A 25,333-nucleotide genomic window follows, 5' to 3' on the forward strand; every position below is an offset into this window, starting at 1 on the left:
TAAAGCAATGTTGTGTTTGAAGTTTCAATTCAATTTTTTAGAGGATATGAATATTTCTTAAACAACTTTAACTGGGATCAGGTAAACTGAAAGCAAATCAATACAGAATGGTTTTGCTGATTAAAGATATACATTATTCTCTTTTATTCAAAACATGCACAAAAATGGAACATAGTTCAGACATGAAAGAAAAAAATTAAATATGACCATAAATCATTCACTTGTTATAGGAATATACAAATAAAAAATAATGTTTTTGTACTTAGTATTGGGTAAAGATTTTGCTATTTCACCTCAAAATTAAATATCTAGAATTTAATTAAGTATATAGTACCTAATACAATTGATTCCTAACCCTTGTTTTGCACACCTTCTTCTTCCAGTCCTGGAGAAAAAAACACCCTGAAAAACCTTAGAGTTTAGTCAGACATTTGGCAAAATTTGAAAATCTTCTTGCTATAGAAGTTGTTCCCTCTAGAAGTTGGCTCAGGTCATGGTCCCGGGGTCCTGGGATCGTCGCGCATCAGGCCCTTTGCTCAGCGGGAAGCCTGCTTCTCCCTCTCCCACTCCCTTTGCTTGTGTTCCCTCTCTTGCTGTCTGTCTCTGTCAAATAAATAAATAAAATCTTAAAAAAGAAAAGAAAGAAAAATATATACAACCCCAAATTTCTAAGTAAGTAACACAATATTTGCTAAATGGATCTGTGTGTGTGTTTGTGGAGGGGTCAGTATGGAGGAAGGTCTATAGATACACAGCGCAGATCAGAAAGCAAGCTACACCACTGGGCAACTGGGTAGTTTAAATGCTTCATGAGTTCAGAGTTCTTCCCTACTCCAAGATATGTTCCATTCGCTGAACCTTTACGCATATCCTTAATTTCAAATTACATCAGGGTGAGAGCCTTATGCAAATTCACAAAGTATTAAGACCTAGAAGCTTTAAAATCAGAAATATCAGACTATTTTATTCAACCTCCATGAAGCACTAATGAAATCAAAGAGTCACTGCAAGTCAAGAGGTAGCACCCAGCTTTCTGAATCTAGTCATAGAATCTTAATTTTTAACATTTCTGGTTAGAGGTGCCCAGGGTAATGGCCTTGAGCTATTTGGACCACCTCTTTCCACTCCTCCGCCATACACATACCCCTACGAATGTTCTTCTGATCTGCCTTTCCTGAGCCTTGAAATAGACTAATACTAATAAAGTCATCTTTCCTTTCCATAATCGTCTTTCTCACCCACCTAAGTTCGACCACTCTAGGATAAAAATGTTATTGCTTAAGAATGAAGATCAGCGAAAGAGTAGACATCCTACTGCCTTTTTAGATGAAAGACATAACTAATTATGAGTATTCTGTAATGTTCTGTATCAAAAAAAAAAAAAAAAAAAAGCATGGTATTCCGAGGCAGCATTTCATTGTCTATGCATATTTTAAACCATTAACATGATTTTTACATTCAATCTGTAACCATATCATAATTTCTTTAGTTAAAGCCAATAAAGAGAAAAGTCTTGACATTCAGTTAATTTATCATATTTTAATAACAAATTTGCATTATGATCTATATTTAGAAGGCAATGGAGAAGAAAGGAGCAAGCAGTGATAGAATGTCATTGTTTCTGGAAAGACTGGGCACGATATAACTTAAGAGAAACAAGACCCTAATATTCACTTTTGTTTCCTCCTCCTCCTCTTCCCTTTCAAAATCCACCTTCTTTCTTTCTTCCCTCCCTCATTCTTTCTCTCAACTTAGTAAATAGAACATTCCTTTCTAGAAATATTTCCTCATGAGAAGGTGACAAGGAAAGGACAGAGAAATATAGAAGGATTCACTGAAGTCGTGGAAAGGGGAAAACAGAAGTAAGGAGACTATCTTAAAGGATCTTAAAATTGAATCCTTAATGATTAAAATGAACAGTATGGCCCACTTGCAAATAATATTGCCCACTTAACAGGAAAAAGGCAAAATATGGCTCACTTACAAGTAAAAAACACATTATAAAAAACTGTATTCCCTAAATGCTCTAAATCAATAGGTTTAAAATAGATTTAATGGAGTATCATAAAATTTATAAGACTATTATATCATTGTGTTGGATATTACTCATGAAACCGCCTGAAAAGGTAAATGAAGCAGTCAGTGGGTCAATTCTTTTTTTTTTTTTTTTTAAGATTTTATTTATTTATTTGACAGAGAGATCACAAGCAGGCAGAGAGGCAGGCAGAGAGAGAGGAGGAAGCAGGCTCCCTGCTGAGCAGAGAGCCCGATGCGGGGCTCGATCCCAGGACCCTGAGATCATGACCTGAGCCGAAGGCAGCGGCTTAACCCACTGAGCCACCCAGGCGCCCCCAGTGGGTCAATTCTTGAACATTTTCTTGTTAAGCACCAAGGCTTAAACAGGGTTAAAAAAAATAATTTCAAAGAATTAAGGAAAAAGGTTTGTTTCTCAAACAACATTGGTTACCATTTGTATTCAGGTTTCCCAATATTTATTTCCTTGTTTTTAACTCCAGCACTCACAAGAATCTACTTTTTTTTTTTTTTTTTTTTAAAGATTTTATTTATTTATTTGACAGAGAGAGATCACAAGTAGATGGAGAGGCAGGCAGAGAGAGAGAGAGAGAGAGGGAAGCAGGCTTCTTGCTGAGCAGAGAGCCTGATGCGGGACTCGATCCCAGGACCCTGAGATCATGACCTGAGCCGAAGGCAGCGGCTTAACCCACTGAGCCACCCAGGCGCCCAAGAATCTACTTTTTAAAGTAAGTTTCTTTTTGAGGTCTTATGTGTATTTTATTTTTTAATACAAATATGTATTTTGGTCATAGGGATTAGTCTTTGAATGGGTGGGTTTTTTAAAACTTTTGTTTTGTTTTGTTTTTCAATGTAGTCAGAGTTCTGGGTCTTATCATCACATAATAATTACACTTCTAAATATTATTTCTGTATTGTAAAATCAACAAATTAGAATAAACCTTCAAAATCATGTTATATAGTCCATGAAAGAAATATAACTCCCCAAGATAATCAATATAAATTATATTTTTTACATCAACTTCCTCCCTCTATTAATTTTTTAATTAATAAAAACACTGCAATTGAAGCACATGTTGATATGAAAGGGTTAGTGTATTGTTATTTCTCTGTTTCTGTTCTGGTCCTAAATCTGAACATAAGTTTAGAAATAATTTGTGATCCTAATGAAGACTTTAGTGAATTCCATATTGTAACACAGCTATAAAAGTATAAATCATTTTCTCATGTGTCAAATATGATCTCTTTATAGAACTCTGATGCAAATACATAAGTTCTTAAGAAGTGGAAAATAATTTAATATGCAATAAGGATAACTGTGAACTTTAGTTCTATACCTTGAATAATATTTTCTGTTTTTTTTTAATTGACTGGTGATTAATTTCTCATGCTCCTTTTTAAATCTCATCCCTAAGTACTGATGTTGCTTCTAGGCTCAAATCAAAAGTACAAAGGATTGTTTTTATTTATTTATTTTTCAAATGGATACATTTTTTTTAAATGCTTTTTTTTTTAATTTAAATTTTAGTCAACATACAGTGCAATATTGGTTTCTGGAGTAGAATTCAGTGATTCATCACTTACATACAACAGCAAGTGCCCTCTTTAATATCCATCACCCATCTAGCCCACCCCCTACCTACCTCTCTCCATCAATCCTCAGTTTGTTGTCTCTTACGGTTTTCCTCTCTCCTTCCCCCTCCCCCAATTTGTTTTTATCTGTTTTCTTTCTAAATTGCACATATAAGTGAGATCATATGGTATTTGTCTTTCTCTGACCAATTCGTTTCATTTAAAAAAGTATACTTTAGCTCCATCCACATTGATTCAAACGGCAAGATTTCATTTTTTTTGATGGGTGGGTAATGTTCTGCTGTGTGTATGTGTGTTCTGTTTCTCTCTGTGTGTATATACCACACCTTCTTTATCTATTCATCAGCTTATGAACATTTGGGTTTTCTCCACCATTTGGTGATTGCTGAAATGTTGCTATAAACATCAGGGTGGGGACGCCTGGGTGGCTCAGTTGGTTAAGCGGCTGCCTTCGGCTCAGGTCATGATCCCAGCGTCCTGGGATCGAGTCCCACAACCGGCTCCTTGCTCGGCAGGGAACCTGCTTCTCCCTCTGCCTCTGCTTGCCTCTCAGCCTACTTGTGATCTCTCTCTCTTTCTCTCTCTCTCTGACAAATAAATAAAATCTTTAAAAAAAAAAAAAAACCATCAGGGTGCATGCATCCCTTTGAATCTGTATTTTGCATTCTTTGGATAAATACCTAGTAGTGCAATTGCTGGGTTGTAGAACAGTTCTATCTTTAACTTTTTGAGGAACCTAGATACTATTCTCCAGAGTGGCCGCACCAGTTTACATTTCCACCAACAGTGCAAGAAGGTTCCCCCTTTCTCTGCATCCTCACCAACACCTGTTTTTTTTTTTTTCTTGTGTTGCTAATTTTAGCTATTTTGACAGGTGTGAGGTGGTATCTCGTTGTGGTTTTGATCAAAGGATTGCTTTTAATCTTCAGAATGTTTTCTCCCCAATCACTCTGCAATAAGTTTTTTTTTTTTTAAAGATTTTATTTATTTATTTGAGAGAGAGACAGTGAGAGAGAGCATGAGCGAGGAGAAGGTCAGAAGGAGAAGCAGACTCCCCATGGAGCTGGGAGCCCGATGTGGGACTTGATCCCGGGACCCCGGGATCATGACCTGAGCCGAAGGCAGTCGTCCAACCAACTGAGCCACCCAGGCATCCCAATAAGTTTTTAAGTATATATTTATTGTTAGAAGAATTTTATTATTTATGATCATGTCACCATACTTATTTTTGTTACTTTGTAACCGTAATATATGATTTAACCTCCAATGCAACCATTCAAGAGATGAAGATATGACCTAGAAACAGAGTCAAATATCTATCTTTAAACTTAAGCCCTTACCACATTTGATAGCAATGAAGAATGAATCATCCCAGTAACATATTAAATAAAGGAAAGGAATTTAAGCATTTAGTACACAAGACATGCTTATCAATTTCTGTCCCCTTTAATAATACAATGAGCCATACGCTAGCTGAAAAGTTTATACGGCAATTGTGGTTATAAATCTAGTTCTGTGACAAAGAGTTTCTCTCAGTTTATGTATATGGAATATGACAAGTATGGGTGTGTAGGGAAGTAGAAACAGAAAATAAAGTAAAATGGAGTGTGTCCTTCACTCTCATTTATTACTTCTATTATAGTAATTATCATAGCAATTCTTTAAGGTAGATTTGAATATATTTGAAAAGCTTTTAAAATACCCAGACACATTCATACTCTTAGGGCTGTACATTAAGAAAATAATTAAACCTTATTTAAGGAAAGCATCAGTATCCTAGTAACTTGACTAGAAAGCAAGGGCTTTTGGTAAATGCCTCTAGACTTTCCAACCAGCTCTTACCTACAGGTCCTGAACCTGAGCTCTAGCCTCCAGCTGAGCTCCCAATCTCCAGCCAAGCCATCCCTGCTCCAGGGTGGCTATCTCCACAACGCCCCTCCTTCTATCTGGCCTTTCCTCCTACCTAACATGGTTTTGTGCAATTTGGTGTTTGTTTGTTTGTTTGTTTGTTTGCTTATTCATTTATTTATTTGTAAACCAACATTCTTATTTGTATAATCTTAAGTCAAGAGGATGTTTTTGTTAAAAACACAGGACCTCCCTTCAGTCCTGACCAGGTTTTTCCTCCAATCCCAGACTGAAAGTTTTACATATTTTCTTCTCCTTATTTTACTACTCACTAAATGTATGAATATGACAATTCATGCCCTTTACTATTCCATACACTTAAAGTATTATTTTAGCTTTCCATCTTAGAAATAGTGAACCAAAGATCTGTTCAATAAAACATGAAATTATATAAAAAAGAAAATAATTAGAAATATAGTTAAATATTTATTTAAATGGAAACTTACTAGAATGTTAATCATAAGGAAGACAGTGTAGTTTAAGTGTTTAATTGGTTAATATATGTAGCCTTGCTGATCATTTTCTCAGAGAATACTGAATATCATAGCAGAATGCACAGGTAATACTACGGAGATACTGAGTTTTTCTGTGCAAGTCCATCATCAATTGTCTTTTCCTATAAATCTCCTGAAACTTCTGACAGGTTCTCTGGCATCTCACCTTCAGGTCAAGATCAGAGTTAGAGATATGTTAACGTGAAATCCCTGGTCTGACTGGACAGTGTTTCCATTCTAAAGAGAAATTAAAGAGGCTGGCATAGGGGTGTAATTTGGATAAACACTATCCCACAGAGCAATAAGGTCTAAATTAGAAAAACACTGTTGCAAGCCCTCAAAAGGGGTAAATCTAGGAAAACAACATAAAGAATTAAGCAATTTTAGGAGGGGATGATCAACATAAAGCACATACAAACTAGAACAATGGAGTAGATCAGAAAGAATCTCAAAATGAATCATGACAAAATTTAGCCAGCCCTATTTTACAGCATCTCTACTGCCCAACACCTTTAAATAGTCAGAAATACAAATCTTCAGACTTCTCCCAGGTTGAATAGAGTATCAGGTACCTTCTCTTTTTGCTGCCCAAACCCCACACCACAGCAATTTCATGACATAGAAATCAACTAGTCTCTTCATCTACTACTTCCATAACTTAAAACGGAGATCTTAGCTTATCTGAAAACTCTACTGCTTAGTCAAGCTGTCTATATTAAAATACTTACTCAGGTCCCTGTGAAGGGAAGAGAGCAAGTCTATAATCAGATTTAGTTTTCAATATTTTTTCAAACCCTTATTAATAAATCTATTAGCAACTTCACCACCATTATCCAAATGTAATGAGAATTCTATTAGAAATAATTATATAAAATTAATCAAGGACGTGATGTTTCACAATTTTGTTGTTAGCTTTTGGTTATCAAAAATATCTCCAGGGCAGAGCTCTCCACCCATGTGGAGAAAATGGCAAAGTATAAGAAATAATAAGGCAAGCACAAGGTATGTAGCATATGAATGTGTAATTATCATTCACTTAAACAAGCCTCTTTTTATAGTCATCTGTCTCAACTTTGATTCATCCAATAGGTTCAGTGCCACCCCTAAATTACACACAAATTTGAGTGTAAAACAAACAAACAAAAAAAATGAGGGACTAAAACTTCCCGTTACCAGAGACTTTGGCATATTTTCCTTATTTCCTACTGTGGATTGTCACTTATTTTATAACTCTATTCACCTGGGAGATCTCTCACCCTAGACACATATGAAAAGTTCGTGAAGTTAGGACAGGCGAACATTCAGAGTAACACCACTGGGAGTTTTGGACTTGACTTCGTACTCAATGCAAATGCTCAGTCCCTTGCTACCTCACTCCATGTCCATCAGTTTGAATGACATTCTCTCTCCACACAGAAAGTGATGAATTTTATACACCACAGAATAAGAAAAGAAAGTCTATTTTTCTTGAACACGTATAAACCATTCCAGCACTCTTGTAATAGAATGTTTGCATGTACCTTTTATTTCCAACCAAACAAAGAAGCATTTGTTAAAGATCATATCTGAAGGGAAGGTTTATTCTTATAATTATTATTAGTACTTTATTCTCCAAACACAGATTTAAGTTTAATTTATTATCACCATGATTGTAATTTATTTACTTAAGAGCAAGTTTTATATTAACTACACATATATTGTTTTCCATAACTGGTATGAGAACCCCTGTTTTTAAAAGACCATATCTAGGGGCGCCTGGGTGGCTCAGTGGGTTAAAGCCTCTGCCTTCAGCTCAGGTCATGATCCCAGGTCCTGGGTTCGAGCCCCACGTCGGGCTTTCTGCTCAGCAGGGAGCCTGCTTCCCCCTCTCTCTCGGCCTGCCTCTCTGCCTACTTGTGATCTCTGTCCGTCAAATAAATAAATAAAATCTTTAAAAAAAATAAAAAATAAAAATAAAAGACCATATCTATTGGACTTCAGTATTTGTGAGGTATCTTCTTTGATTAATACTTTCAGCTATGTTCATTCATGTGATAATTAGGCATTTCCTTTCCAAGGCTTTTGTAAATCAGTGGCAATTACATCATTTTTATGAGATATAAAAACATTTGCCATATCATGTGTGCATGACAGCAGCATATGAAGTAAGTTACTATGCATCTGTTGAGGGTCATAAGCAACTGATGTGGTGTTTAGAGACGAACGCGGGAAAAGCCCTTCCATGCTCAGTTAATTTACATAATTATAATTTGAGCACAATTCATTTCTTATTCCTCTGCCTTAAAGTTCAAGCAAATTCTGTACATACACTACTATTCATATTTTAATTTGAAATAGACTAGATTATTTTCAACCAAGGCTTCATTTTAATCAAAAACATTGCATCATATGTGAAGAAATGCAACTAACTACCTAGAATCTAAAATATCAGTAGAAATCCAGCCACAATTTCTGTAAATAAGTTTAAGGAAAAAAGGTCAAATGGGAAGTATGTACTGAGCCAGAAAACCAAAGTGTCTTCACAAAATCCAGTCACATTTCTCTCAGATCAGGATAGATGTCACCAATCAGGCTATAAATAGTCTCTAAGAACTCAGAAACCTTTTGTTCTTTGTTCAGTTTGTGTCCCTAGTTATAGAATATGTAGCACTTAATTGCCCTTAATTAATATTTATGGAATAAGTAAATATAAGGTGTTTATAAAAAATTTTAATGCATGAAATGGGTTATTTCTTGGAATATCTCTATCAATATACTTTATCTATATCTAATTTTTATCTCTAAGTCTTATCTCTATCTAATCTCAACACCCTTCCCAAATGTGTAATTGAAGTCTTGTAGGATAACCTGCTAAATTTCTCATATAATAACACTCTCCCTAATATAACTCGCGCTAACCCTTGCTGTTTTTTGTTAATACATATATCCTGCACATAACATGCAGTCTTCTACTTCCAAACGTCTACATTCAGAAAAATGATGGCTGTAGTTTTCCCTCCTGATTTTGTTTCCTCCCTCTCTTGCATAGAAAGGAAAGTAACAGATACCATGGGTGGAGGAAGAGCAGGCTGGAGAGACACAGGTAAGCCAGGGACTCAGGGCTCAGCCTCTCTCCTGCCGTCATTAGAGGCAGAAGCTGTGGCAACTGAAATTCATCCTCAAGGAACCAGGGTATGGTGGACCTGGGCAGTCCCAGTAAGCAGAGGGACACAGATATACAGGTAAGATTACTGCCCAACCTGCACATGTCTGCGTGATCTGAGCCATTTATATGTCTTCAGGGCAGAATGCTGACCTTAATTAATGCAGGGCAAACTTGTAGAGACTTCCTCCATGTAAGGAATGTATTTACAGTTTTATATGGGTAAATATTTTACTGTTTGCAATTAAAAGCATGTATGCTATTTGATTTTATTATCTTAAAGGGGGGGACTGAAAAGACACATTAGGAAACAGGTCTTTGAGTCTTACCAACAAATACATGGGTGGTATTTAGTATCAAGACTTAGGGTGGGGCACCTGGGTAGTGCAGTGGTTAAGCCTTTGGCTCAGGTCATGATCCCAGGGTTTGGAAATGAGCCCCCACATCAGACTCCTTGGTCAGTGGAGAGCCTGCTTCTCCCTCTCCCTCTGCCTGCCACTCCTCCTGCTTGTGCTCTCTCTCTTTCTGTCAAATAAGTAAATCAAATCTTCAAAAACAAAAACAAAGACTTAGGCGATAATTTGGCAACAAACTAAAAAAAGATATGAGAGAAGAACTACACAGAGTTACCCTGAATGTTGCCTTTTACTTATTCTAGCATATTTCCAGAGCCTATAATTATAGCTTTCTTATGTAGAGAATGCCAGATTGGTACAAAATGCTAAAATCTTACAATTATATTTTTAGAAATAATCAAATATTATACCAACTGGGTCTTCAATGAAAGGTTTTATTTATTTGATCCAGACAGAAAGAGAGAGAGCACAAACGGGGGAATGGCAGAGGGAGAAAGAGAAGCAGGCTCCAGGCTGAGCAATGCCAGACTCAATCCCAGGATCCTGAGATCATGGCCTCAGCCAGAGTCAGAGGCTTAATTGAGAAAGTGAAAGAGAGAGCACAAGTGGGAGAGGAAGAGGGAGAAATAGGCACCCTGTTGAGCAGGGAGCCCAACGCAGAGCTCCATCCCAGGAACCTGAGATCATTGACATCAGTTGAAGGCAGACGCTCAACCCACTGAGTCCCCAGGTGCCACTGGATCTTCAGTTAGATCTTAAACTAAAAAATGCACTTTAATTTGAAAAAAAAAAAAAAAACAATGACTGTTTTGAAATGTCAATCTAAGGTAGAAATTATATGAAGCATACTTTTATAACCAACAGATATGGCACTTTTTTTAAGATTTTTTTTTTTTTAACTTATTTGGAGGAGAGAGCAAGCAGGAGAGGTAGGGAGGGGCAGAGGGAAAGGGAGAAGACTCTCCGCCCAGCAGGGAGCCCAGTGTGTGCACTGATCCAGGGACCTGGAGATCATGACCCGAGCTGAAGACGGAGGCGTATAACTGATCTAAGCCACCCAGGCACCCCGTGGTACGTTCTTTAGACTTTAAAAAAATTTTTCAAGATAATTTAAAAATTCTTATGGGTAAACCTTTTCCTATTTCTACCACCACCACAAATTAATTAACTAGCAGTCTGCTGTCTTAATGTAGAATTTCTACTGCTTCATCTTAGTATGTTGCCATACACATCCATGACATGTACATGGACCTGCCATTTCAGGATAAGGCAGTGCAGCTTAAGTTTCAAAGTAAGATATATGAATATTGAAACAAATGGGTCCCATCACATTTATAATGTTTTGCTATGTATAATTGATGCTTTCAAAATATTTCCCAATTATAAAATTAGAAATAGAATTCCTTTTATTACTCATTGTATTTGTTTTCCCCATATTTCATAAAGATTCTTTAGCTCTATTGGGTCATGCATAACTGTACTGAAAAGTTCCATTCTATGCAATCATTTCCATTTTTTCAAGTTCAGGTTCTTCAAACCTGATCATTGCCAGCTTTTTAAAAGTTGATTTCTAACCAACTATATATCAATTAAAACTGAAAGGATAAGATTTTGCTTTTTCTGAGCAGAATAATTTCAAACCAACAATAATAGGAGTTAGCTTGCCTTGAGTTAGCTTACCAGTGCAGACATACACTGAAGTGTTAAAAATAATTCTTTAGTGACTCTCATTTAAAGAGCAAGTAACTTAGACAAATGCAATATTGATTGTGCAACAAATTATAAGATTGTTTCTATAACTTAAAAACTTAATTCTCTCTATTAATCTTTTAGAAAACATTCTAAAGAGTATATAGTTAATGATAAATGCGCAAAAGTACTAAGCCTGATAATAACCCAATTTCATTTTCAAAGAGAGAATTCTAAAACTTGAATAATGTTTAATTTTTAAAAGAAGAAAATTTTCTCAGTACTTAATTTTTTAAAAAAATTGTTACCTTTCTTAATATTTGTAAATATTCCTCAACTTACAATGAGGTTACATCCCAATAACCCCATATAAGCTGAAAATGCATTTAACACACTTAACCTACTGAACAACATAGCTTAGCCTAGCCTATGCATGCTCAGAACACTTACACTTGCTTACAGCTGGGCAAAATTATCTAATACAAAGCTTGTTTTATAATAAAGTATTGAATATCTCATGTTTTTTATTGCATATTGTACTGAAGATGAAAAACAGGTTGCATGGGTACAGAATGGTTATAAATGTATTGGTTCTTCTCCCTCAAGTTGGTGTGGCTGAGTGGGAGCTATGGTGAACTGTGTCTGCCCAGTATCATGAGACAGTATATCATATATCACTACCTCCAGAAAAGATCAAAATTCAAAATTAGAAGTATGATTTCTACTAATGTGAACTGCTTACACACCACTGTAAAGTCAAAAGCATCACAGCTGGTTGAATCACTGTCAAATCAGAGACTGTTTATATAAATAGAAAGCTAAAAACAAACTTACTAGTTAACAGTTGCTACAAACTATAAAGCCAAGTAATTTTATCAAGTTAATACAAACAAAACTGCAGAACCAGTAAAATTCAAATCAACAATACTAGTCAATGTGAAACATCATGCTATTTAGCTGAAACTGAAATGCTGTGTTCAAATATGCTGCCTGTCATTAAATGGGGAACTTTTTAGTTTAACTCAAAGTGATGATTCAATTATTTAGAATTTTTAAAGGCTGTAAAACATTTATTCATACAATGAACACTATTTTCATCTGAAATTTACTTGGTCATGTGTCATTCTGATTCCAATTTTTTACCTTTACTCTAAATCATTAATATTTAAGTAAATTGAATCTGAATAAGGAGTCACTTTGAAATAGTGCAAGAGTAGATCTAAAGAAAATGCCTATTCTGCCAGTTCTCAGATTTAGAAGACACTTACATTACATTTTGTTTTGGTATGAATGCTTGCACCCTTGCCCTCCAATGTGCATGTTGAAATCTTAACCTCCAAAGATGATGGAATTCGTAAGTAATGTCTTTGAAAGGTCTTAAAATCACGAGGGTTGAGTCATGAACAGGACTGATGCCCTATGAAAGAGACTCCAGAGGGAATCCTTTCCATCACGTGAGAACACAGCAAGAAATCTGCAATCTGCACCCAGAAAAGAGGTTTCATCAGACATTATATCTGCCAGTGTGGTCATTCTGGAATCCCCAGCTTCCAGAACTGCGAGAAATAAATATTTTTTGTTTATAAACCACCCAGTCTTTGGTATTTTCTTATCGCAGACTGAAAACAATAAGGCATATGTCTAAGATATTTATGGAAATTAAAATATAAAGCATAAACATGCTAATAAATGATCTTTAAGGCCTAGAGGACTATGTCTAGGAAACCCATTCTGAAAAGCACTCCACCAAGCCAACCTGTCTTTCAAGGACTCCATGGAGGCTTTAGCAAGTGACATGACTCGACCACAGAAAATAGCAAGTGACATGATTTGACCAGCAGAGTTAGTTTTTTGAAACATCATTAAATATCTATATCAATGGGCTCTTTGAAACTTAAACTGGTATCTTTCTTTCCATGGATTGGTATAGATTATGTCGAGTAAAGGGAATGAGTTCTAAAATATATCAGCCATAGGGATATTTTTAATTCCTGTTTGTCTTAACTGCAGTATGCTAAAATCCAGTATCAGATTTGGAGTTAAGAATGCCTTCAATGCATTTTCCTTCCTTCCGTAAAAAATTCATTGACATAATGGCTACTCCATACCAGTTTAATAGATGGTTTCTATATGGGCTTTATATTATATGCTGAGTCTTAAGATAAATATTCAACAGGTTTTTTTTTTTTTTGGTTTTTTTTTTTAAGATTTTATTTATTTGTTTGACAGAGACCACAAGTAGGCAGAGAGGCAGAGAGAGAGCGGGAAGGAGGCTCCCTGCTGAGCAGAGAGCCTGATGTGGGGCTCGATCCCAGGACCCTAAGATCACAACCTGAGCCGAAGGCAGAGGCTTAACCCACTGAGCCACCCAAGCACCCCAATATTCAACAGTTTTAACAATGTTTTGTTTGTAAGTCTTTACATTTAGACATTTAAAATTCTAACAAAATAAAAAAAATTCTAACAAAATCATCTAAGTAATAAAGTTAAGCTGCAAAGTTGAAAAGTACCCATGTTTGAGTATATAGAAGTGTGTACAGATGTGCCTGTAAACCTTTTTTTTTTCTTTTCTACAAATAAACGTCCTCCTCAACTACACAGGACCTGGATTGCCCCAAACATTTTTAAATTAATCTAGGAAATTAAATAAATAAATAAAAAGTTTTAGGGTGCCTAGGTGGCTCAGTAGTTAAGTGTCTGCCTTCCACTCAGGTCATGATCTCAGAGTCCTGGAATCAAGCCCAATGTCGGGCTCCCTGCTCAGCAGAGAGCGTGCTTCTCCCTCTCCCACTCACCCTGCTTGTATTCCCTCTCTTGCGTCCCTCTCTCTCTGTCAAATAAGTCAATAAAATCTTTAAAAAAATAAAATAATAAAAATAAAAATTTTCAGTGTATTCTGAAGGAAAGAATAATTTAGATTTAAACCAACATTGTTAACATGGTAACTTAGTGTAGAAGTTTCCACAAGGCAAACAATTTAAGGCTCATTTTCCAGATTACAGTTCTATTCTCAGGCTACACCAGGGGAGTAGGTATTTTTAACTATACCTTGTACAACTTTCCATTTTAAATTTTAGACTTAACTAAATTAGGTGGAAAGCTATACATTAGGTAAATAATATTCTCTTCTTTGGAACAAAGACTAATCACTGTTGTTTAACTATCAGAAGTGACTTGTGATTGCAAAACAAAAGAATCTCAAAACTTTCCCCTAATCATACCTAGGAGAAAAAAGAATTTATTTATGGACAAATTATCAAAAAAGCAATAAACTGAAGTGTCTTGCTGCAGTCACAAATTTTTTGATAACTGATCTCTAGATAAGTGAAGGTTACAAAGCTATCTATGAAAGTAACTTGTATAGTCCCTGATGAAAGAGAAAAAGTTAAAACTGTATTTCAACATCTCTTGGAACTGACTTGCATTTGTGCTGTTTGTGGTTTATCTTAATGATCTGACTTCTAAGAAATAGAAGAAAAGGAGAAATTTATTAATTTACCTATATCTACTGAAAATTCAGGCTGCAGTGGTGTAGAACTAAGAAAAATGAGAATTGGGATTCATGCTATATGACCATGTTTTGATTCTACAACTTTGGATTACATAATAGATAATCATTTCTGTGTTGTCCTCTGTGGTTATTTCTTCTCTTCCTTTCTTCTATTTCTGTCTCCTTTATGTCAGAGAAGGGGAGATACAGAAACTAGAATTGAGACAAGGATCTTCATTCCCTGCTCTTAATTCTACAATAGAAGTCATATAACACTGTTGGTCAATAGACATATATTCTTACTTGCAATTGTACATACATGGTTATTAAATTCACTTAAAAATATGTTTAAGGTATAGGTCGATATTTGTTCCACATGCTTTGGTATCAGGTAGTTTATATTCTATTGAGAGAGAGAGAGAGAAAATTAATAATTTTATAAATATATAAGGAAATGTATGTTAAAATAAATATCTAATGAGAAACTAGTGCCACCATGATATTATTAAAGCTTTCTCTATAGAATACAGAGAAAATGAACTAAAAGTTAAAAAAGTCTACTCTAAAGAACAATAATTTATGTTCATTGTCTTGAAAGTTTATGTCCTCTTACAGTAGAAGACATTAGTTTTTAATCTTACTGTCTTTTTTTCTAGACAGGATAGCATGGCATCTTCAGAATATTTATAGTATAAGAACTAATGTATGTATCACCAATATATTTCAGTAAAATTAAATATGACAATAGTTTATCAAGGTTTTGTTATGAGAAGAACAACAATTTGCAATCGATAAAAACCCAGCAGAATAAAAGCCTGATTGCAGTGATGAATAATGCATATTGCCTATGGTACTAATTAACCTTGTACTCCAGTAAGATATTACAGAACAATAAGGCTAATTTGAATGTGGTCCAGCACTTTTCCCTATGGCTTATGGTTATCACCCTTCAGACTGTAAAATTTTATTTGTTAAATGAGAAAAATATACTTCTTGTTTTTCACATAAAATGATGAAATTATGAAAATAATGAAAAAATGAAATAGAAATATCATGTATTTCCAATGTATATGATATATGCCAAGTATAAATAAAATATGTTCAATATACATAAATATATAGTATTTATAAATAAATTATATAACATATTAACAATACATATTAATTTGGGGAAAATCAATATATGATCACTCCAACTGTACACAGTAAATCCCTATAGTTTATATCCACTCCTACTCATGGAACTAAGAATTTTCCTCTTTCTCTTAAAATAATAAAATGAATTAAATGGACAAGGTCTATCTAGAAGCTGAAGGGACTATTTTCTTCCAGCATAAACACCTATCAATTTATTCAAAATATAATGCATTTCCCTTTTGTGACGAAATCACTATTGGAGGGACATAGTGATGCCTAAGAAGAGGTAAATTATCTTCAATTGAAAATGCCAACCTTTAATGTTTTAATTATACTATTTAAGCTATTGTTTGTGTATTTTTAAGTTTAAAAATAGTATTTCAAATCCTTATTTCAAAAAAAGTCTCCTGTAAAAGCTTGATGATAAAGATATTTTTAGATTTTTGTATAACATGACATAGCTTCCATGTCTGCTCCAAAAAATGCTCAAATGTGACAAAGTACACCTACACACATGAGCCTTTTCTCTGTTGCATGTTTAAAAGTAGCAGAGGAAACAGGAGGAGCTGAGTGTGAGCAAAAACAGTATCTAGTAGGAAAGGGTTTCTATCTACTACTTTTAATTTACACTTCCGAATGAAAATACTGCTATCTTAGTTTGTAGCCATTGTGTTTATTTTTACAGAGTTTATATATGTGTAAATATATAAAGCTCTAAATTTGAATTACTCTCTTTATAAGAAAAAAGTATCAAGAGCCTAAGTATTCTAGAGATTTTTTAATCAAAAGAACATCCTATGAGAATATTGTTATGAAGTCTACTTACATAATTATTTATCACTCATATAATTACACATTCAGTCTTTTTTCTTTTTTCACTGGCTATCTCTTGATGGGAAAATCGAGGAAAATCTTGTAGAGAGGACAAAAGAAATGCTTATAAAAGCGTGTGCTGGTCTCTCCATTGCCAATAGATACCGTAGGTAAGAAAAGATTCTCAAACAAATGGCCTAGGCTTTTATGTGACTTCACAACTACTGACTGTGCTCCCTGTTACACAAAGTCTCTGTAATACTTAAAAACTATACTTGAGGGGCGCCTGGGTGGCTCAGTGGGTTAAGTCGCTGCCTTCGGCTCAGGTCATGATCCCAGGTCCTGGGTTCGAGCCCCGCATCGGGCTTTCTGCTCAGCAGGGAGCCTGCTTCCTCCTCTCTCTCTGCCTGCCTCTCTGCCTACTTGTGATTTCTCTCTGTCAAATAAATAAATAAAATCTTTAAAAAAAAAAACTATACTTGATTCATAGCATTTTGTGTGTGTTTCTGTGAAGGCCAAATTATATAATAATATGCAGTGCTTAGAAGAGTGTGGCACAGAGAACTCGTTACAGAAATATTAGGCATGTTGTCATAATAATTATTATTAATATTAATATCATCATCAATACCTTTGAATCTTTATCTCTAATGATAGAACAAAATGAATTCATTGTACAAATTCTTACACACATTTAACGAATATTTATTAATCAAACTAGGTCTTTATATATCCTAACAGCATTCTTCTATGTCTGTTGGTTCTAAATAAACAGAACCAAGGGTCCCGTTTTGAAAGAAAGAGTCTTAAAAGAAATAACAATCTCAAAAATAGTTTTCTCTTGGGAACTAAGTGTTTCTCAAAAAGTAGACATTTAATTGAAGGGAATAACGTATAACAGAGAAATTTATAATAAAGGAAGGAAAGAAACAAATTAAGAGAGGATATAAGTAGAAATAATCAAAACAGTAAAAGACCAAAGTGACTCTAGACAAGAATAATTAAGAACTGGAGAAAAGAAAAGAGAGAAAAAAAAAATAACAACAACAACCTGGTTTTAAATCTTATCTGGGAGTTGGCCCTCAGAGTTTTTCAAGGTCAAATACCACTTTCATGAGTAAAAATATGTGCCAAGTGTGTTTTAATTAACCGTAAGAGCTAAAATACTCAGTACTTCCCTGCGTTTAAATAGGATATATTCCCTTTAGCAGTAAAGACGCTAAAACGACAGAATACAAATAAAAAGACAAATCTTTTCATCTCTGAGACCAAAGCAAGTGAGACTTCATTGGAAAAAAAAACAAAACAAAACAGAGAAATGTGAGGTTTAGTGGAAAGCAGTTACATTTGGTTTGTGTCTGTCCTTTCCACTCAGAAAATATGGAACATTTTGTTGTATTAGTCGTTATAAATCTAAAAGTTCTAAAAAGCACCTAAAAACTATGTTATGAATTAGAAAGTGATTGGACAAAATAGAGAAAAAGAACATACATTTTTCTATAGCAACCAGGGACACATTTCTCTTCCTTTTTAGACCTTATCATCAAAAAATATTTGTAATTCTAAAACTAAAAAAAAAAAAAAAAGGAAAGACCTCAAGCATTTTTATTTTACTTGAGATATACTGGCAAATCTGAAAGTTATCATCTTTGGAAGATGAAACTAGTGTTTTCCAAAAACAAAGACAGAAAAGAGGAAAGAAGAGAAAAAGGGAGAGAAGGAGTAAGAGAGAAAGATGGAAGGGTTATAGTCTAAGGGATTTGTTTCCAGTCATATTTCTTCAATTCCTAGATTATTTTCATGATGTAAACAATGAGGGAGTATTATTAATATATTAATATTATTTTAGATAATATGAAAATACTTCTTTGTACTTTCAAAGTGGTCAAACATTAGCAGTTTTCTATAACTGTACCTGATTTAATATAATTTTTCCCACCAAAAGTAAATCACATTCAAGTGATGTGATAATTATACAATCTTGATTCTGGTTATGATTCTTTTTTTTTTTTTTTTTTAAAGATTTTATTTATTTATTTATTTGACAGACAGAGATCATAAGCAGGCAGAGAGGCAGGCAGAGAGAGAGGAGGAAGCAGGCTCCCTGCTGAGCAGAGAGCCCGATGCGGGGCTCGATCCCAGGACCCCGAGATCATGACCCGAGCCGAAGGCAGCGGCTTAACCCACTGAGCCACCCAGGCGTCCCTCTGGTTATGATTCTTTAAGTATTACTAAAAGTATATATCTAAGTAGAATTAGTTCTATTTATGTATTTTCCTAATAATTATAGGAATTATTATAGGAATAATTATAGGAATTATTTGAATGTAAACAATTTTAGATCAAATAATAATTGTTATTAAAATAAGTCTCAGTTACTATTTTTCTCCACATCAGGGCTACAAACTTCTCTACATTTGTCCTTTGTTCCCTACATAACTCTAATAATTGGGCTTCATCTCCATCTTAATTAAAAAATAAAATGTGGCAACTTCTGGTGACTTAGGACAGCCAGTATTTTTTTTCTCAAAGTTAATATACACTGAAGCCAAACAAAGTTGTATTTGAAGCTAACTACTAACTTGGGATTCTTGGAAGTCATATTTAATCTAGATCAGCCTCAATTTCCTCAAATATAAAATAGAAACACTATATATCTGGCAGGGTTAACTGTCAGAACTGAATTGTTTTCCATAGATTGGCATGTAGCTGGGTCTAATAATACATGGATATGAACTTTCTTTAAAGATTTTTAAAAATTTATTTGACAGAGAGACAGCAAGAAAGGGAACACAAGCAGGGGAAGAGGAGAGGGAGAAACACGCTTCCCACAGAGTAGGGAGACTGATGCGGGGCTCGATCCCAGGACCCTGGGATCATGACCTGAGTCAAATCAAAGGCAGAAGCTTAATGACTGAGCCACGCAGGTGCACCCCTCCCTTTTTCCCCCCCTGGAACAGTTCTGTTTTATCCATTAGAGCATAAAGATGTTTGCCGTTATAATCAGGCTGATTATTTAATTTAGATCAGTCAAAAGAAAAATGAAGATTATTTTAATTGTACGGTTTTGTTTATGGATGTCTGTTTGCTCATTCTTTTGCTTTAAATTTCTTTTGTTTTGTTTCGTATCCTGTCCCTTTCCAACTTCTCTAAATCAAGACTGACGTGAAAACACTTCAAAATGGAAGTCTCCTCCAAGCAGAAACATCACACCTGCTAACAGTATGAGATCAGGATGGGTGGGAGATGAAGAATCATTTAGTTTCTTTACTGTGGAGATGAAAATCTGAAGATCCAACCGGGTCCAGGAGGCACAGACGGTGTTCTCAAGGGGGTTTCCAAGCCTGAATCTTGAGAAGTCTCCGCACTCACATTACATAGTCCAAACTTTTTTTCTTCTGTACCACATACCCAAACAAAGCAAAACCAACAAAAACAAAACTTGAGGAAGAGTAAATGAAACAAGATGGGATTGGGAGGGAGACAAACCATAAGTGACTCTTAATCTCACAAAACAAACTGAGGTTTGATGGGGGGAGGGGGTTGGGAGAGGGGGGTGGGGTTATGGATATTGGGGAGGGTATGTGCTAAGGTGAGTGCTGTGAAGTGTGTAAACCCGGCGATTCGCAGACCTGTACCCCTGGGGATAAAAATATATGTTTATAAAATTAAAAAAAAAATGACACTTCAATACACCAACGCTAAAACATGTTTTTAAAAGCCTTCTATACTATTTATAGGAGAAGACAAGCAAGGCAAAGAAATTTATGTACACAAGAATGCACAAAGCAAAAAAGTCAGAAATGGATTGAGAGATCTCTTAACCCATTGATCCACTCTTTCTTTCAAACACAACATGTACATGGGGTTTATTTCAAAAGTTGGTATTTCTCCTCCCACATGAACGTCCGCATAGAAAACATGGTAACTTCTAGTTTAGTTCCTGGTTGTGTACTTGTGTATCCTAATTACAGGGCCTCTAACTGTTCAGGGTAAGTCCCTCAGAATCCCAACATGGTCTTTGCACTCATGCTTTGCTTACTCGGTCTTGCCTTATGTGTCTTCCATTCTCCTGACCCTACGTGATTCCTCCTTTCTATCCATCTCAAATGGCCTTTCTACTTCTTCAGTTTTGAGGTCTGATCAAGGAACAAGAATTTCTTCCAGATGATGATGGTGGCTCCTAGGTCTCTCTGGGGCATCACTGTTTCTGTGTGCAATATAGGGCAGCTGACACAGACAACATACTAAGCACACATGTGATTTGAATCAAGGTGACAAAAGTAAGTGGAACTTAATTATTTGTAATGGATAACACACAATATAGTGGAAAGACACAGATTTTGAAACAGGTACACCTGCGTCGAAATGTCAGTTTGCCACTTTCTAGTTTTAGTTTGAGTGATCTTAAGAAAATCGGGGCACCTGGGTGGCTCAGTAGGTTAAGTGCCTGCCTTTAGCTTAGATCATGATCCCCAAGTCATGGGATGGAGCCTGGCATCTGGCTTCCTGCTCAGTGGGGAGTCTGCTTCCTTTCACTCTGCCTCTCCTGCTCCTACTGTCTCTCTCCATCTTACTCTCTCTCTCTCAAATAAATAAAATCTTAAAAAAAGAAAAGAAAAGAAAAGAAAAGAAAAGAAAAGAAAAGAAAACTAACCTGAGTTTCAGTTGCTCTAGAAACTATAGCTCACAGTATGTTGTCAGCTTAGAAGAAAGTGAATAAGATATTGAACAGTATTGGCATATAGTACATCTTTGCAATCATACCAACACTTCCTCATGCTTTACCACCCCATTTAAGGTATCCTAACAATTCTGGTGTTCAGAATCTTAGGTCCTATTTTTTTTTGGATCCCTATTATTTCTAGTTCTAGCTTTGACACTCACTTGAAAGTCAAACTATTCCCTTTGGCCCACTTTTGTATTTTTGAGGAACAAGTTCCTTTTCTCCTCAACTTTAATTCCATTCTCTTCTAACTTCAGCTGACAATAACAAGTTCTCCTGAGATCTGATCACAGAAATACTCAGACCACTCTTTTCGTTGAAGACACAGGATGCCCTTGATTAAAACTTTCACCTTCATCACATTTCTTCCAAAACTCAGATATTTGTCTAACTCTGTGCTTCCTAAAAGGCAACTTTCTTCTTTCTTCAGTCCCTGTAGAGTGTTTGTTATTCATGGACTCCCCATCCTGTAATATTTATTTAATTACTTTCAACATGCCCAGTTGGTCCAGTTTATTACTGCCTTAAAGTGAGATAAAAGTTTTCACACTTACTCATACAAACACACTCAAAAACCTCCTCAGTCTTTAAATAAGGCCCTGACCTGAGTTGCGGACCTGTTGCAGACTGAACTCCCACTTCTCAGTATTCCATGTGTCCTATGAGGGTAGGTCACCATCCCTGGGCAGTGGTAGCAACACCAGTACATGTTAGAACAAATGACAAAAACAAAAACAAACTCCAGAACTCTGTCTAGGGTTATCTCTCATTGAAATTGCTTTTTACTTTTAAAGCTAAACAGCATGTCTTGAGGATTTTCTTTTTGCCAGATACTAAGCTTCATGAGCCTCCAATCTTTAAAATCTAATCCGGGTTTTGAAATCATAAACATACTTTTATTGTAGGAGATGGTGAAGAAAAATTTTTTTCCTGTGGATTAGTTTCAAATATATACCGAGAATAGTAACATCTCTGGCAGGACAACAAAGCAGGGGAGAAATCAACCTCTAAAAACAAAAAGTGCTCTCCCTGAGTATTATTTTGAAAAACTGCTAATAGATGTTTTCCTCCTGTCTGTTGTGGGAAAATTTTCCTATTTTGGATTTAACTTCATTTTCACCTGAGGAGTGAAGTTCCCCCAAGTTTAAGGGCATGATCTATTGCGCCTGTCTGTGTGGGTCTGAACAGGAACTGATCTGAGTTAAGTTGGCTCTATTATTACTTTTTAAATTCCCCCACCACCCCTCTTTGTAACCACTGGCTGTGTCAAAGAAAGCTGCTGCTGTCACAAAGCGAGGAGGACTCACTGTTGTGACATTTCATTTATCTGGGCAGCAACATGCTTGAAAAGGAGACCGCCTAGTTCTATGTAAAGTATGGAAGACAATCAAGCACAGTTAAGCAAACCAGGGTTGACATATTAAATCATGCTTGAACCAAGAGAGCAACAACGGATGACACACAAAACCTTCTAAAGCGAATTTTAAATAAATAAATAATACAGGTCAGTCTAGTTCTAAAAAAAGAAGCTTTTAGCATTGGCAGATACTGGGAGTAAGTGAATAACAGAAAACCTTCACAGGAGAAAGAAATTACGTTGCTTTTTAGCGGTATGGTGTAAAACTAGAGGTATAGTGTTGGGAAGGGAAGCAGGAGGAGAACACTGGAAACCCTTGGTGCGATCACATCACATCATTTTCCAATCCATAAAATGGAAAACAAAATTCTGATAGTCCCACCCATTATTTAGGAAATGTCCTAATGGAATCCTTTCAAAGTGCTTTGAATTCATCAGAGGCAAAGCCCTTATGCATATGGAGTAGTGTGTTATTATTCTCCTTCACAATCACACAGCAGGAACTTTGGAAGCATTCATTCTCCAAGTCTGATTCCTGCTAACAATTCCATCAAAGAGATGGAGTTATCCATCAGTCAAATTATCATTTGCTCTAATTGTTGCTTCCCCCAAACTGTGGCTCTTCCTTCTTTTCTTTCCTTTTCTTTTTTTAACTATACCTTAACAGCACTCAAATGAGCAGGGTATCTACAAGCTCAGAAAAGATCAAAACATATCAACAGATCACTTCTGTTCTTAACACAGCAATTCCTACTGGCCAGCCTTAAACGCAGACAAAACATTTAAACACCAAAGAGAATAAAATACTAGAAGGCAAGATGTGACCCATATATCCATAACCAGAAATGATAGAGGATACAAAAGAATTTTTCATGTAATAAACACCAGTTATGATATCATGGATAGCTTAGAATTCATATTTTTTACTGTTACAATTAGTGGATGATACACTTTGTAGAAAAAACTATGCCAGGGCTAGTTGTTCCATGCCTTCCTGCTTTATAATAATTGGCATATCCTTCTAGACTAATGTAAAAGTGAGACTGAAAGGCAATACATTATACAGTTTCGGTAAACAGCCTCCTTGCCTTTTCCCCTGTAAGGAGCAGAAACTAGATATACATGAATACATCAATTAGATAGATTGATAGCTACAGGGTAAGCTTCCTCTTAGTTACCTAGAGAGTTAGTGTTCTATGCAAAACCCTTAAAAGTGGTGAAGTAGATTTTTCAAGGCAGATCCATAAGAAGGTGCACTAAATAAATTTATACAGCTAGGGCACAAAACATTTAACATATTAATTGTAACAGAAATACGGTCCTAAAAAGAAATCCTCCTTTTAATTTGGGATCATCATTGATGTTGTATGTTATTACAAACTACAAATCAATTATTCTAATTAAACATGTTTATATACTGTACAAAGTACAGTACTAGAATGAAGAATCTAAAGTTAAATATACAATTCTAACCCCCAGTCTAAACTGTGAAAAGGTAAAGGAAAACCCGAAAATGATCGAGCTACAAACACCTAGAAATGCCTAATTAAACGGAACAAAGACTGGGGTGAATTTTTTAATGTTTTGTTTTAAAGTAGGGGAGTGATAAGAAAAGTATTATATGTTTTTCAAAGTCTGGGACAAGCAGACCACAAGGGATGCAAACAAAAGGGAGCTAAAGCATGGTTTGCCGAGCTGGAGCAGATCCTGTGGCTCTGCAGGCCAGGTGGCGTGAGATGGCGTGTGCAAAACCCAGAGACTTGGATTTTAATGCTCCAGGGTCCAAGAAAAAGAGCCCCAGCCTTTTGTTTAGCGGGGACCCCGTCAGAAAGCCTGACACCTTGAAGCGCTAGCTGGACACTCTCAAAAGCTCACAGGGGTAAAACACTGCGCATGTGCACAAGGACCGCTGAAGAGGCTTCTGGGTGCACCTCTTGATGGGGAGAAGAAATTAATCATCAAGAATCGAAATCTGTGGCCTTCCCCGGCTAAACTTTTGGTGTGTAAATCTACACCAGCCACCAAAAACCACCTTAATGCTAAATATCACAATCTTTCTCAATCCTGGCTGCACATTACCATGACCCAGGAAGCTTAAAAAAAAAAAAAAAAAAAAAAAAAAAAGGTGACAGCTGGGCCGGTACTCCACAATGGACCAGAATCTACTGTTGCAGCGTTCCACAATCCTATGGTTTATAGGTTCATTACTGCATTGCACTATAGTCGTTGAGAATAGCAGACTTGGATAAAACTCCGTCCCAATAAAACTTCCTCAGTGAGAGGAAATGCTAAGTCATGTGAGGAATTCCTACAAGTCAATGAGAAAAGAGAAGCAACCCCAAAATGAATAGGTAATTCACAAACTGGAGTGATTAGGACATGGGTGCCATTTGTACTTTTTTCTCTACTTTTCTGTGGTTTGATTTTTTTCCCCTAATTTTCCAATATTGCCTATTTATCATAACAGTAGAAAAAAACAGTAAGTATGGGATTCCTAAGATGATGTAATTAGAAGAAGTTAAAAAAAAAAAAAAGAGAATGTTATCATTAGATTTAATACTGTCAAAAGTTATAGAACTATAATCTACATCAAA

General features: G+C 35.6%; 1 protein-coding gene and 1 long non-coding RNA gene across 11 annotated transcripts in view; both read right to left on the minus strand.

Moving 5' to 3' along the window:
• EPHA5 (EPH receptor A5) overlaps nt 1–25,333 on the minus strand; it is a 356,553-nt gene that overhangs the window by 242,999 nt on the left and 88,221 nt on the right. The gene's annotated exons all lie outside the window — the stretch shown is intronic.
• On the minus strand, nt 537–16,121 carry LOC125093769 (uncharacterized). The gene is made up of 3 exons (XR_007125338.1): nt 16,110–16,121; nt 930–936; nt 537–852 (listed from the first exon to the last, which is right to left on the minus strand). It is a non-coding gene; the product is annotated as an uncharacterized LOC125093769 (long non-coding RNA).

The sequence above is a fragment of the Lutra lutra genome, chromosome 2 (assembly GCF_902655055.1).
Source record: "Lutra lutra chromosome 2, mLutLut1.2, whole genome shotgun sequence".
Taxonomy (NCBI): domain Eukaryota; kingdom Metazoa; phylum Chordata; class Mammalia; order Carnivora; family Mustelidae; genus Lutra; species Lutra lutra.